General features: G+C 59.3%; 1 pseudogene; it reads right to left on the bottom strand.

Moving 5' to 3' along the window:
- LOC119092220 (transcription factor p65-like) overlaps nt 1-14,786 on the bottom strand; it is an 89,025-nt pseudogene that overhangs the window by 24,818 nt on the left and 49,421 nt on the right.

Below are 14,786 nucleotides of genomic sequence, written 5' to 3' on the forward strand. Positions count from 1 at the left end.
GGGCGGGCGGACCATCTGTCGTCTGCGACCAGCCACAGGGGGGGGGGGAGGGGGCGCCGATCTGACGGACCCGCCGTGGGGAGGCGCGCCTCAGTGCGCGCCACGCGTGCACCGCGCGGGCGGAGATACGCCACAACGCGACGACGGCACTGCGTCCGCACGCCTCCGAACGCCGAGCACGGGGTGACTAGCAAGTCCGTCTCACGCGGCTGGCCTGCCTCATAGTCAACGGCGGCCCTGCGGCGCACGCGGCGCCCGACAGCGCAGCGGGACGGCCGGGTCCCGAGGCCTCCACGCCGCCCGCTCGCAGCGCCCAGCGGACGCGATGTCGACCATCGACAGGGCGCCATCGGACAGCTACATCCAGTTATGCCCAGGGAGCACCGGGCGCCTGCTGACGGTAGAACAGTGGCGCCACAGTGGCGCCACAGTGCGTCCCAACAGTCGGCCAGTTAGGCTACGGTGGCAGCCACTGGCGGCTAAGGCTAGAGGCACTTTTGAAGCTGCGGCTATGGTTACGCGCTAAGCTGCTGCCGAGGATCCACCGAGAGCTGCTGGTGGTAAGGCGGCATGGCCATGGTAAGATCTACCACCTGTGACGACGCTGAGGGCTACACACGGTGAGAAGGCGTGAGCAAATGCTGGTGGAACGGTGAGAACTCGGTGAGAGGTGCTGAGAGCTAGACTACAGCGGCAGCTCGTATGATAACGCGGGGCTAACGTGAGTTATTGAACGTGAGCTGCCAAACCCGGACACAGCTCTGACGGCGTGAGATGGTGAGAGACCACGGTGAGAACCATCACCGCTGAGACAGCGAGACTACGAAAGAGGCGACAAAAAGACAGAGCCAGAGACAGCGACAGAGGGGCAGAGACAGAGACAGAGGCAGCGACAGACACAGAGGCCGACAGAGACAAAGACGGAGACAGAGACAGAGACAAAGGCAGAAACAGCGCGGCTGCAGCGATGCTCGAGCAGCAAAATTCCGACGGTGAGAGTTCGGGCGGTGAGAGCTCGCGCGGTGAGAGCTCGGGCGGTGAGAGCTCGCGCGGTGAGAGCTCGGGCGGTGAGAGCCCCGCTGGTGAGGCATCTGACGGTGTGCGACTACTCACGCTGGTCACGCTCCGTGTACTGGAAGTTTTTGGGCTCGGACACACAGCCGTCCGACGGACGCTCAAGCTGGATGAAGACGCGAACGGGGCTGGGCAGGTCCTTGTTGCGGTACGGCGGCGTCCTGCAACGGCAGACGTAGGTTAGCAGCGGCTTAGCTGTGGGTCACGTGTGGGTCAGTTGTGGGTCAGTTGTGGGTCAGTTGTGGGTCACGTGTGAGTCAGTTGTGGGTCAGCTGTGGGACAGCTGTGTGTCAGGTGCCGGTCAGTTGTGGGTCAGTTGTGGGTCAGTTGTGGGTCACGTGTGAGTCACGTGTGGGTCAGTTGTGGGTCGGATATAGGTCAGCCGCGGGTCGGATGTTTATCAGCCGCGGGTCGAATGTGTCTTGAGCCATCGGTTAGATCTGGCTCAGGTGTACACAGGACGCGGGTCAGATGTAGGACAGACGCTGGTCAGCTAAGGCGTGAGACAGCGGGCGGATGTGGGTCAGATGTAATACAAATGTTGATCAGGTGTGGGTAAGACGTGGGCGGACGTGGGTATTCGTTGGTTCGAGTTCATCGGAGCGGGTTTTCAGAGGGCCCGGGCGGGGTCTGAGGGGATCAGAACACCTTTCGTGGAGGTCTAGGCTGGGTCCTTATCCCTTGGAAAAAAGGAAAATGGCGACAGATGCGTTGATATCCCGGCAACATGCCTTTATCGAAACAATAGCAGAAGTGTGGTCCAAAGTAGACCATATCACCTCTGCTATTAGTTTCGATAAAGGCATGCCGCCCAAAAATAGGAAGAAGGCTATTAGTGTTGTCTTATCTATGCACATTATGTTCCTCGCGAGCGCTCTCAACAACTAACTAGTTTTTTAATTAGGTGACAGCAAAAGATCATTTCTAGAAATAGCTTGGATAGGAGTCCCAAATCCATTATGAAGGCCCGAAGTTTGGATGCCCCCTCCCCCGCACCCACCCACCGCGCCTCCCTTAGAAGCAGTCTGTCACGTCGCCCCCGCCCCCCCCCCCCCCCCCCCGGCAATCGGCGCCAACGCGTGTTTGTTCAGCGACGCGCTATCTCAGCTGGTCTCCTCAGCACGCTATCTATATCAAGCCCGCGGCGTGCGCGCGACTACAACATGAGCGTGTGAGCCGGGCCGCGTTCCGAGCAAACCCAGCGGCGGTTCCGAGCGGGACCCCTCTGAGACGAGATCGCCACCCGGCGGTTCCGAGCGGGACCCCTCTGAGACGAGATCGCCACCGGCGGTTCCGAGCGGGATCCCTCTGAGACGAGATCGCCACCGGCGGTTCCGAGCGGGACCCATCTGAGACGAGATCGCCACCGGCGGTTCCGAGCGGGGACCCCTCTGAGACGAGATCGCCACCGGCGGTTCCGAGCGGATCCCTCTGAGACGAGATCGCCACCGGCGGTTCCGAGCGGACCCATCTGAGACGAGATCGCCACCGGTGGTCCCGACCGGGCCCTCTCCGAGACGAGATCGCACCGGCGGTCCCGAGCGGGCCCCATCTGAGACGAGATCGCCGCCGACGGCCGGGCGGCGCCACTCACTGGAAGATGATCGCGTACTGGTGGTGGCACTTGATCACCCGCCCGTAGTCGCACCAGATCTCGCAGTGCTCTTCGTTCTCCTCGTACACACGCACTTTGATGTCGTCTGGCGGGACACAAGCGGCGGCACGTTACCTTGGTGGGGAACACGTGGGAGCAGCTGCTGGTGGCCAGCTCCGCCAGTGTCAGTGTCAAGGCAGGCAGCAAGCGGTCTAGCAGGCACGTGAATGATCACTGTCAGCACTGATCTCGCTAGAATTGTCCGCACTGATCTCGCTAGAACTGTCCGCACTGATCTCGCTAGAACCTGCATCAAAAGCCAATCTGGTGAGGACGAGAAGCGTATCCATCATTCAATGCATGGTACGCTTCCGGATCATCACAAAAAAGACGACTTCAATGACTTGTTCTTTTTCTCCAACACTTTTTTAACACGAAATGCGCTTAGCTTATCCATCAAAATGATGAACACATCAAACTAGTGCAACATTGCGGTGCTTGCAGTCAAACGAACCATAATGGTGATTAGCACGCGCTCGAGAAGCCGAATAAATGCAATGCGCTCGGGTGGAGATGGGGGTCAATATGACCCCATGCGATCTCAACGTAAGCGACGCAGCAGCACAGGACCGACGCAACAGTTTTGCTCTGCTTCACTTCCCGGAGCCAATCAACGTACGTTGCCATAGAAACGGGATGGCGGCGTCTGACGTCAACACCGACGCAGGACCGATATTGGCTTTCGCTGGCCACGCGGAGTGCGTCATACATATTCTCATCTTCAGGCTGCGACCGTTCCTACGACGCAGCAACCGCGCGGTCATCCACGGGACGGAACTGAGAGAAATTACAAACCTGTCTGGTGAGAAACGACGGTGGTGCTCCGCTTACAAACGCATTCAAAAGCCTTCAACGATGTGTCTTTCCAATATGTCGAACACGCTACGATGTGTAAGACCACCATGTTCATCTACATGTGACAATTCTTCAGGCCGGCGGGTCTAGTCAGGGGGGGGGGGGGGCTTATACCAAAAGTGAACTTAACACGCGAGTGATGGGGCTGGGTCAGTGTCGCAGCGACTACACCAATTTTCGACGAAACTAACCTGTTTTCGCATTTCGTCATTGAAATTTATTCATCACGATTCAGCATCACGACCATTCCAGCACCGCTGTCATGCCGCTGACGTGCCTTTCTGAGCTCCCCCTTCCCGTGCGTGAGTCTCCACAAAAGTCATGGGTCCCTTACGCTACAGCGATAAGCGGCGTCCTACCACACAACATACCCAAAGCCATCGTTATCAGAAACCCCCACTACTGCTTGCGCAGAGCCTTACACCCTGCCTGACGCACGTGCATTGGCAGCCACCCTCCGGTACAGGGTCAGCTATGTCCTCAACCCGAGATGCCCCACCCGCCAAGAGAGGTGACGTTCGGCTGCTTGAGGACACGCACGCCCTATCTGTGATAAGGGTGAGGGACTCACTTTTTCGGACACGCTCCACCAGAAGCCAGATCTCCTTGTTGCCGGTGCAGGGACTGTACGCCTCCGACAGCTGGACGATCTTCAGCTCACCCGTCTGCGCCGACTCTGCCGGGTCATGGGTCAGGTCAGATCAGGTCAGGTCAGGTCAGCTCAGGTTAGAGGTCGGATGTCAGGGGCGAACTAAGGCCGGGCAATTGGTCAGAAATGGGAAGCTGGGAGTCAGAGCATGTGTCAAATCAGGGGCAGGTCACAGGTCGCGGGTCAGACCCAAGTCAGACCAGATCATGGGTCAGATGTCAGGAACCAGGTCAGAATTAGAAGTAAGGGAATAGGTGTTAGATATAAGGCGTCAGATATTAGGTTCAGATATTACGTGTCAGATATTAGGTGTCAGATATACGGTGACCGATGTCAGATATTCGGCGCCAAATAGTGGATGTCAGATATTAGGTGTCAGAAGTCAGAGATCAGACGAGAGTCCAACCAAGGTGTGCGTCTCGTGACCAGACCTCTGGCTTGATCTCCGACTTCGTCTGGTCGGGAGACGCGCACCTCGGCTGGAGCGACAAGCCGGGTCCATATGACGCCTTTGGTCCACAGGCCAACACAGCATCGGTCCGGCAACGCCACTCACATGACCCTTGACACGTTCACCGCTAATGACCCAGCGGTGATCCGTCAAGCCGTGATCCCGTATTCCATGATCCCGATCCATCCTGCCGTGATCCCATATCCCGTGATCCCGATCCGTCCTGCCGTGTTCCCGTATCGCGTGATCTCGATCCATCTCGCTGAGATCCCTTATCACGTGATCCCGATCCATCCTGCCGTGATCCCATATCCCGGGATCCGATCCGTCCTGCCGTGATCCCGTATCCCGTGATCCCGATCCATCCTGCCCTGATCCCGTATACCGTGATCCCGATCCATCCTGCCGTGATCCCATATCCCGGGATCCCGATCCGTCCTGCCGTGATCCCGTATCTCATGATCTCGATCCATCCCGCTGTGATACCTTATCACGTGATCCCGATCCATCCTGCCCTGATCCATTATCCCATAATTCCGATCCATCCTGCCATGATCCTATACCCCGTGATCCCGATCCATCCTGCCGCGGTCCCGCACCCCGGAGGTGAGCCGTTCGGTGAGCACACGGTGACCTCAGTCACCCCACCCTTCTCCAAAGCTGGCCAGCTGCTGCCAACCTGCGCCAACCCCATCTGCCCCGCACTGCCCCGCCCTCGGCCTAGGTCCACGGTGGCGTGCAGTATACGCGTGCAACCCACGGTGGCGTGCACTATATATCTCAAGATGTCTGGGGTGAACATTGGTAGTCTGTCGCCTTCTGTGACACCACCCATTCTCGCAACACCCCCCCCCCCCCCCCCGTGTCGTCTTCAGAGCCACCACCCCTTCTCGCAACACGCCCCCCCCCCCGGGTCGTCTTCAAAAGCACGGCCCCTTCTCGCACCCACCCCTGCGTCGCCTTCACAAGTGCCGCCCCTTCTCGCACCCCCCCCCCCCCTGCCCCCGCGTCGTCTTCAGAAGCATCTTCTGAAGACGACGCCCCTTCTGCCCCTTCTTAAGCGACGCGCCCCTGCCGCGCACTCACTGCCGTTGTAGATGGCGTCGCTGAAGACGGGCGCACAGATCTCCTCATACTCCATGGTGTGCGGGTTCTGAAACAGCGCTCTGAACCGCAGGCACACCCGGTTCATGTTGATTCGCTGCGACTCCTGCGTGGCCTGCTCCTGCGCCTGAAACGGCCGGCTCGCTGTCAGAGGCTGGACCGGCGCATCTGTGACAGAGGCTGGATTAGCGATGCGCTGGGTGTCGACCAATAGAATGCTAAAATATGACGGCACGGTTTTATCCAGACTTGACTGACGCATGACAAGTGACGCCGCCTTCAGCAAGCCACCGGAATGCGACCAGGTATCCAGTGCTCTGGCCCGGCTCTAGTCTGTTGGAAACTGGGCCTGAAAATCTCCACCCTGTCCCAAACCGCTACACAGGAGGCATGCCATGAAAAGGATGCTGCTCCTTTCAACTCAGGTGTAGCTGTGACTACGAGTTTGTGGGGCCTAGCGCTTCCCGACCGTGTAACACTTTCCACGGCACTTCCATATGGCGATCATGCATGCCACAAGCGTCCAGAAGCCAGACCAACACACGCATTTCTAGCGCCAGTGCGCATGCGTCCCGCCACGACCGTAACCGCACAACCACAGGATACATGAACGCACACATCGACTGACCGTTAACACTGGCAGACGACAGCCAGAAACCGAACTGAAAGAGTCTTGGCATTTGACCATGGTCAGGAGTTCATTGTAGCGGTCTGAAGTCCAGAACCTTTAAAATAGCTTTCTACCCGTGCAAGCATGTCGCAAAACTTGCAAGGAATCCCCAAACCTTTGCATGCCAGCACGCCAGATTTTCAAATGCGATTTTCTTTTGACAGATTGTGATTTTCGCCAAAACGAACCTCCATCTTGTCCACCTCGCTGGGCGTCCACAGCTTCCCCAGGTTTGTTCTCTCCACCAGCCTCTTACGCTCGTCCAGCTTGCGTCGCATGATCTTTCTCCACCATCTGTTCTTGGGCCGTGTGGATGATGCCCAGGCCCTGGAAGCTGCCGGGAAACACGTGGTTAAGCCAGGCTCGGACGCCCGCTGGCTACGGCCGCTGTCTTCAGCGCACCACCCTCACCACTCCCACACACATCACTCCCACCATTCGGCAACCATTTGTGGCCCCTTCTCACCACTCCGAGACCCTTTCCCATCATCACATGGATCTTTCTCGTCACTCCGTGGCCTCCTGTCACCACTCCGTGACCCCTTATCACCACTCCGCCGCCCAGCCCACTTCTAACCACCCCGCGGCACGCTCTCTCGCGTGGCAGCGGCACCTTCTCACCATTCCGTGGCCCCTTTAGGCACCGCCCCGCGGCACCTTCTCACCATTCCGTGGCCCCTTTAGGCACCGCCCCGCGACACCTTCTCACCTGGCAGTGTACTCGTTGTCGGCACCGACACGCATCTCGGCCATGCCACCGCTGCAGTTACGGCCCTGCAGGGTGTGCACGTGCGGCACATGTTGCCCGCCGGACCCTGCCTCCTCCACCGTGAACAGTTCACATCGGATGACGGCCTGCTGGCGGAACCCCTCCAGCTGCCGGAGCGGGGTCAGACGGGTCAGCAAAGGTCAGGGGGTCAGCGTCAGAGGTCAGGGGTCAGCGTCAGAGGTCGGCAGGTCAGGCTAGCAGGCGGCCACCTCTGACACAGGGCGGGGCTTCAAAGACACCACACTGCCGCCGGCAGGCCCGGGTCAGGCCAGGTCAGGGGAACTGCACCCGACGAGACGGCGACCCGCGGGAGACCCGGGGAGCAGATTCATCCGCGTCTACATCCGTATCGGTACTAGTATCGGCATCAGTATCGGCATCGGCATCGGCATCCCGCATCGGCATCGGTGCCCGCATCGGCATCGGCATCGTGAGGGGGGGGGGGGCCGCCTCCCGAACGCCTACCCATGGCATGAGCCGACAGCGAAGACCGCGGGGCGGAGCCATCGTCTGAGGAGGCCGACCCACCGTCCCCAGACTGAGACGCAGGAGACGAGAGACGCCGCGACGCACGAGAGTGGCGCGCACGAGGTCGGCTTCGCTCCGGAACGGCCACACCCCGCCCCAGGGACACACCTCGCCCCAGGGACACATCTCGCCCCAGGGGCATACCCCCGCCCCAGGGACACATCTCGCCCCAGGGACACATCTCGCCCCAGGGACACACCTCGCCCCAGGGACACATCCCGCCCCAGGGACACACCTCGCCCCAGGGACACATCTCGCCCCAGGGACGCACCTCGCCCCAGGGACACATCTCGCCCCAGGGACATACCCCGCCCCAGGGGGAGACACGGCAGGGTCGTCGGGTGGCGGCGACAGACGAGCGAGGATGACTGAGACGTTAGGCCCGGAGTCAGAAGAGCGTACAGAGACTCAGAAGAAACTCAGAAGGGAGTCGTCAGAAAAGTCAGAAGAGAGTCGGAAGGGAGCTAGAAAAGGGTCAGAACAGAGTCAGAATTAAGTCAGATGAAAAGTCAGACGGGAGAGTTAGAGGAGAGTTACAGGACGGTCAGAAGAGAGTCAGAAGGGAGTTAGAGGAAAGTCAGAAGAGGGTCAGAAGGGAGTCAGAAGAGAGCTAGAAGAAAGTCAGACGAGAGAGTCACAAGGGGAGAGTCAGAAGAGTCAGCAGGAAGTCAGAAGTGTCAGCGTCTCTGGATTCTAACTTGGGGCTCATTGGACGTCATGCAAGGTGAATTAACCACATATTTCGTTGCACCATAGCCCAAGGCAATGCATGAGGGAAAAACAAGTTTCTGTCATCCATCCCACAGTTTTCAGAATCGGAACTTGCGGGCCAGTTGACGTCATGTGACCGGTTGTCCTCCACAGACCGCCGTCCTTGTCACCGCCCAGGCCTGAGTAAACATGACCCGTCCGCCAACAGCGCCAGGGAGTCAACCGCCCACCGGCAGCGGCCATAACTGCCCCTCCCCTAATCCCCCCCCCCCCCCCCAACAGCGCAGCACAGCCAATCGTCGGAGCTGGCGAAACTGCGCACGGAGATCCTGCAAGGGCCCGCCGGGGGACCCCCGCCGCCGGCCCGGGCGCACTAGCGCCATCTGCGGTACGCCCCTCCCCTCTCCTCCCCGAGGCGGGAGAGGACACTGGGCGTCGCCGCCGTGGCGCAGCGGCGCCGCGCTGCCATGGGGATTCCCCGCGCGTGCTGGAGCGGGGCACCGGCTAGAGGTCAAGAGGCCAGCAGGCCCCGCTGCGATACTGGGATGACGCAGCTGTGAGACAGACCCGCCCTCTCAACAGACAGCGGCGTCGCTGGTGAGAGGCCACTCCTGGGGCACCAGACAGCGGCGTCGCTGGTGAGAGGGTCACTCCTGGGGCAACAGACAGCGGCGTCGCTGGTGAGAGGGTCACTCCTGGGGCACCAGACAGCGGCGTCGCTGGTGAGAGGGCCACTCCTGGGGCAACAGACAGCGGCGTCGCTGGTGAGAGGGTCACTCCTGGGGCAACGGACGGCGGCGTCGCTGGTGAAAGAGTCACTCCTGGGGCAACAGACAGCGGCGTCGCTGGTGAGAGGGCCACTCCTGGGGCAACAGACAGCGGCGTCGCTGGTGAGAGGGCCACTCCTGGGGCAACAGACAGCGGCGTCGCTGGTGAGAGGGCCACTCCTGGGGCAACAGACAGTGGCGTCTCTGGCGAGAGGGTCACTCCTGGGGCAACGGACGGCGGCGTCGCTGGTGAAAGAGTCACTCCTGGGGCAACAGACAGCGGCGTCGCTGGTGAGAGGGTCACTCCTGGGGCAACAGACAGCGGCGTCGCTGGTGGGAGGGTCACTCCTGGGGCATTGGCTCACAAGGCTGACCTTGACCTATGCCGAACAAACAGTTTTGCGTCTACCCCAGGGGACCATTCCATTGACCATTTGAGAAATGACTGGCTCGGTCTAGCTAGTGACCAGAGCCGGCCTGGTCATTAGTTGGGACAAGCCGGAATATGTATATAATCGTGACTGAATCTTGACCATGTGTGTGCTTGCATATATATATATATATATATATATATATATATATATATATATATATATATATATATATATAATCGTGACTGAATCTTGACCATGTGTGTGCTTGCGTCCCCTAGCACCTATTTGGACACCACAGGATGGAACCGCAACCGCCACCATATCATGTCAAGGTCCGCGCTTTGGCCATCGAGTTAGGAGCATCCCACCCCCTACAGGGGGACAGTGTCACCAGGGATGAATACCAAGTACCGTTCCTGCCCGCAGTCTCGTCTTGGCCAAATGTCACCACTGCGATGTTAAGTCCCGTGGGGCAATCTAACGGCACAAACAAGACTATCCTCAACAGCGGGGGCAGCCCGGTCCCGCAGTGCTCGACCCAATGACGTCACCAACCTGAACAGTGGCCAGTGGGCAAGTTGGTTTCACACTCACTCGTCAATCTTTTCCCAGTCGCATTCGCGCGGCATCGTGTTTACCTCACGACATCAATGTCCTGGCCTCGAGGCCCGCAATCGATCTTGACCAAGGCCTTTCAGACCCGTGAACCCGGACACCAGCTTTGTGTGGAATGCGACCCGCTGCCCGGCTTTCCCGGCCTGTTTGTCCCAATTCCGGAACTGCAGCGTTGACAACGACTGTAAGACCCTGACCTGGCACAACTGTTTTGACATGAACCCAAAAGTGCGTGACCCGTGCCTGACTAAATGACTTCAACCTGACCCAACCCTCTTCGCTTTTTACCCACTTTCTCGATTCCAATTGGTCCAGCCCTAGTCTAGTCTAGTTCCCACTAGTCTCGATTCCAATTAGTCCAGCCCTAGCCTAGTCTAGTTCCCACTAGTCTCAATTCCAAATGGTACAGCCCTAGTCTTCTAGTTCCCACTAGTCTCGATTCCCGATCCCTTCACCCGTGACCCCGATGACCTAACCTAACGACAACGACCGAGCCTCGAACCTGCCACCACCAGCGACAATCACCAACGCATGCCTCGCTACATAACCCGCCGCCGCCCCCAGCTCTGGCCTTGACCCGAGCCACTGACCTTGACCGTGGGGAAGGAGCGCCGGTCGGAGCCGCTCCGGCCGGCCAGCTGTCCATGTGTGCCGCCCAGCTCGGACTCGTAGCGGAAGCGGAAGCGCTCCTGCGGCTGCTCCAGCAGCAATAGCCGCGGCCCGCCCATGTGCATCCCTGCAACGGAGGGCACGCCCGACGTCAGCCGAGATCAGCCCGGGTTGGGTGAAGGTCAGACTGAGGTCAGACAAAGGTCAAATAGAGGTTAAATAAAGGTCAGATACGACATACAAAGGGCAAATCAAGGTGATGCATAGGTCAAGAGGTCATGGGCAGAGGTCAAATAAGTCCATTTTAGGTCATGTCAGAATACACAGGGGTGCCAGGTCAGCACGTGATGGAAGACAGGTTAGGTCTGGGGTGAACAAAGACCTGAGATAAGTGAGCGACGAAGATCGGGCCAGGACCCAACAGAGGTCACGTCAGGGGTCAAAGAAGATCGGGACAGGGGCCAACCCACGCTGGCAGAACCCAGAGGTCAAAAACGACAGGCTTCTGGCCGCGCGCGAGGCACGGATGGGCGGCGCGGGGCTGCCGGCTATAAACAGCGAGTCTGCTGCCAGCGCCGCTTCCGTTGGTGAGCGTGCGAGCAGCCCCGAGGACCTAGTGCACGGTCGATGATGGAACAGACGACTGAAAATCACCAAGGCCAGGGAACGCAGCACCAAACCATCACCTCAAACCTGTGTTCGCCAACTGTCAAGTAGGTGGGGAGATCGCTACACTTCAGTTAACTGGATGTGACTCCCCCAACTTCGCGTTGGTTCCACAGAACACGTGACGTCACGTGACGCGCCCCTGCGCGTCCTGTCAGCGCCTGCACTAGCGAGCCGTTCACCATCTGGGACTTACGACGTCCTCAAGACAAGCCCTGGTCCTGACTGTCAAAAACAAGCTTTACGGTGAATAAATCTACTAAAATGCATCCATAGAGTGAATTCATTTTGAAGAAGGTCGCCCCGAACTAGGCATGCGTCGAATCAAGTGAAAACCGTGCAGAAGCTGACTCTAGCCATTGCTGAATGTTGTGACATAAATAAAGACCTCGCACAAAGTCAGCGATCCACCGAATCGCTGCCGATCGTTCCAGCTTCCTTGGCCTGGCTGCAGGGGTGCCTCTGGCTGCTCGGACACCTCTATAGAGGCGCAGCCAAGACATAGGTGAGAGGGATGGAGAGGGAGGGGAGTGGCACACCGCTCACCTTGGGACGCCAGGAGAACGACAGGAGACGCCAGGAGTACGACAGCTGCGTGTCAAACTTTCCCCGACCTTCGTGCAACGACAGAACCCAAACATTTACGTACGACAGCACTTGACTCTGGCTCCCTTCACCGTCATCTGGCAGACGGCGCCAGGGCCACGCCTGACTCATGACTCCCTTCACCATGACTCGGCTCTCCTCAGCGTGACTCGGCCGTCCGTGAAACCGCACGAGTCAGCGTGGGGAGTCCGCGCCAGGACTCGGAGGAGCCCGCGCCCGCGCCCCGCGTCCGAGGAGTCCGCGCCACAGCTTGGCGACGCTGCGCGGGCTTGCTCGCGCCGAGGTCATGGGGCTGACCGCAACAGAGGTCACGCATGTCGCGGCAGTGCCACTTGAACCGCTGACATGACGCAGTCGTCCCACGTCACGACCGATCCACACCAGGCTCTGTCCAGACACGACCGAAGCAGACCCAGGCCAACGTCGCTTTCCAAGTAATCAGGACCGCGCCGCAAAGGCGCGACTCGGTCAGAAACAGCGGATACCAACAGCAGCGCGGGAACTAGAAAGCCGGGGGGGGGCATGAATGCTGGGCCCCAACTTTCTGAAGCTTTCTGAAGATTTATGACTGTCCTTGTGTGTGATGACTGAGCGTACATGACTCTGACATGACTCATGACTTGCTCTCCCCCCCCCCCCCCCAACTTGGAAAGACACCAGGGAAGGACGCCCCCGGACACCACGTTTCGGCACGAGACTAAGCACGAGGCGTATAAAGTAAGGCACATCCGCCCCAGCAGTAATGTCCCCCCCCCCCTCACAAAAAACGCCCGTAAACCGAATCAAGCAATTTCAGAATTAACAGAGATGACCAAAAGATGGATGTTAATGCACGCGAAAACGACACCATTAATACAAACAAGTCTGCATGACAAAAAGATGGGCGTTAATGCACGTGAACACGACAACATACAAGGAAGTGAAAACGACAACATAACGACATACAAATTAACGGAGTGAACATTTACGAGGCATTACAGCCGAGTCGTCGCCGTATCTGTCTGGCGCGGACACGTAGTCACCGCCAAACACGTCACGTCAATAACCCCCGGCCGTCTGCAGCCCGCTCCTGGACGCTCGCCGTTGCTAGGCAACGCGGCGCGCTGCACACCACGCCGTCGCTTTGGCTCTGCAACGAGCGCCGCCGCGCTGGTCGCGAATGCTGCGACCGCTGCGCAAAAAGTCGGCGAGTGAGTTCCGCTGAGCCAAACGTCGTATGCATTCCGGCTACTGGGATGAAGACCCTTAGCCGTGGCGATTGGACAGGTGTCCACAGCCGGCAGGTCGGCGTCTATATCTGTGTCCGTCATAGAGTCGGTGACAGCCTGACTGAGAGCGTCGTTATAGGCAATCGCTTTCGGTCGATTGCACAGCCCGCCGCCTCCTCTGCGAGGCTTTTTACGAGTCCCGGCCTCTTCATCCTGTACGCTCGGCATGGGACGCATGGAGGGCCTCCTCGGCCGCTGCTGCTCTCCAGACCGGTTGGGGACATGGGAATTCCCCGATTGTCAATGCTCTTGCACTAGAGGAAACGTCTCATCGATGTCTCCCTCAGGCCGGCCCGGCCCGGCCCGGCCCGGCCCGGCCCTGGCACACTGCAGGACCTACTCTTACAATGCGACGTTGCAAGATGCACACCCGACACAGATGCAGCCGAAGTCCGAGCGGGGATGGGGGGGGGGGGGGGGGAGCTCATGGGACATATCCGGCGACATCGACAAGCAAGTACTGTGCATGTTAGCGACCGTGACGCATACAGTATGCTTGTAGTGCGTGAGCGCGTGCGTAGGCTTAGACTACGTCCTAAAAAGCCAATGTTAGTCTCTCCCCGCCTCGACGTCGCAAAGCCCGATCTCTAATCCTGACTGAGCCCCTGCCCTGATATATTGCGTCCCCGCTGAACAAACGTCCGAGCATCCATCACCGCCGTGGGTATGAAAAGCGAACCAGTGAAGTCGCTTCGCGGTGGCCCGCCATGCCCCGGGCGCAGTGGCGGATCCAGCTGTTCCACCCCGGGGGAGCAAGCATCGGTGCGAGACGCTTCCCCGACGCCGAGAGATGGCGCTGTGCCCCGACTTCAAGCCGGCGCGTCTCACCCCCAGACCAGCGGCGGGCTGGGCGGCACGGAGGCTGCCCTGACCCAGCACCCTTCCTCCCCACCGCATCCGCCTCTGCTGCCCGGTGAGATACACGCTGAATGCACGATAGCTCCGATTGGAAATACCGAGAATCGCTGGCAGCGTGGCAGCCTGACAAGCCCGATGGAGCCTGAGCTTCGCCATAAACTTCATATTTACCCATTAGCAGGTCCCAGGAACGCCACCTGCAGAGGCGCAGCCAGCCACGCCAAGTGGGCAGGAGGGAGGGGAGGGGGGTGACCGTGAAATATTTGCACAAAGGTAATGAAAACCCCGCCAGGCGGTGTGAACACATGCAGACGAACCACCAGGTGTTGGCAAGCCATGCAGACAAAACCCAGCATTGACTAAAATCGGCAGCCTTGCCACGCTCGCCAGCGGCATGCTAGGACGTGCACGCGGCATGCTGACGTCATGGCATGACGTCATGGCATGGCATGACGTCATGCTCGCGCGTGACGTCACGACAAGGGGGGCCGTTCCGTTCCGTTCCCGGAGCACCCTTGCGTGTGAGCGATGCCTCTGGCGACGCCGGTCATTCGGGAG

Source organism: Pollicipes pollicipes, unplaced genomic scaffold (assembly GCF_011947565.3).
Source record: "Pollicipes pollicipes isolate AB1234 unplaced genomic scaffold, Ppol_2.1 Scaffold_1600;HRSCAF=1878_pilon_pilon_pilon, whole genome shotgun sequence".
NCBI classification, from domain to species: domain Eukaryota; kingdom Metazoa; phylum Arthropoda; class Thecostraca; order Pollicipedomorpha; family Pollicipedidae; genus Pollicipes; species Pollicipes pollicipes.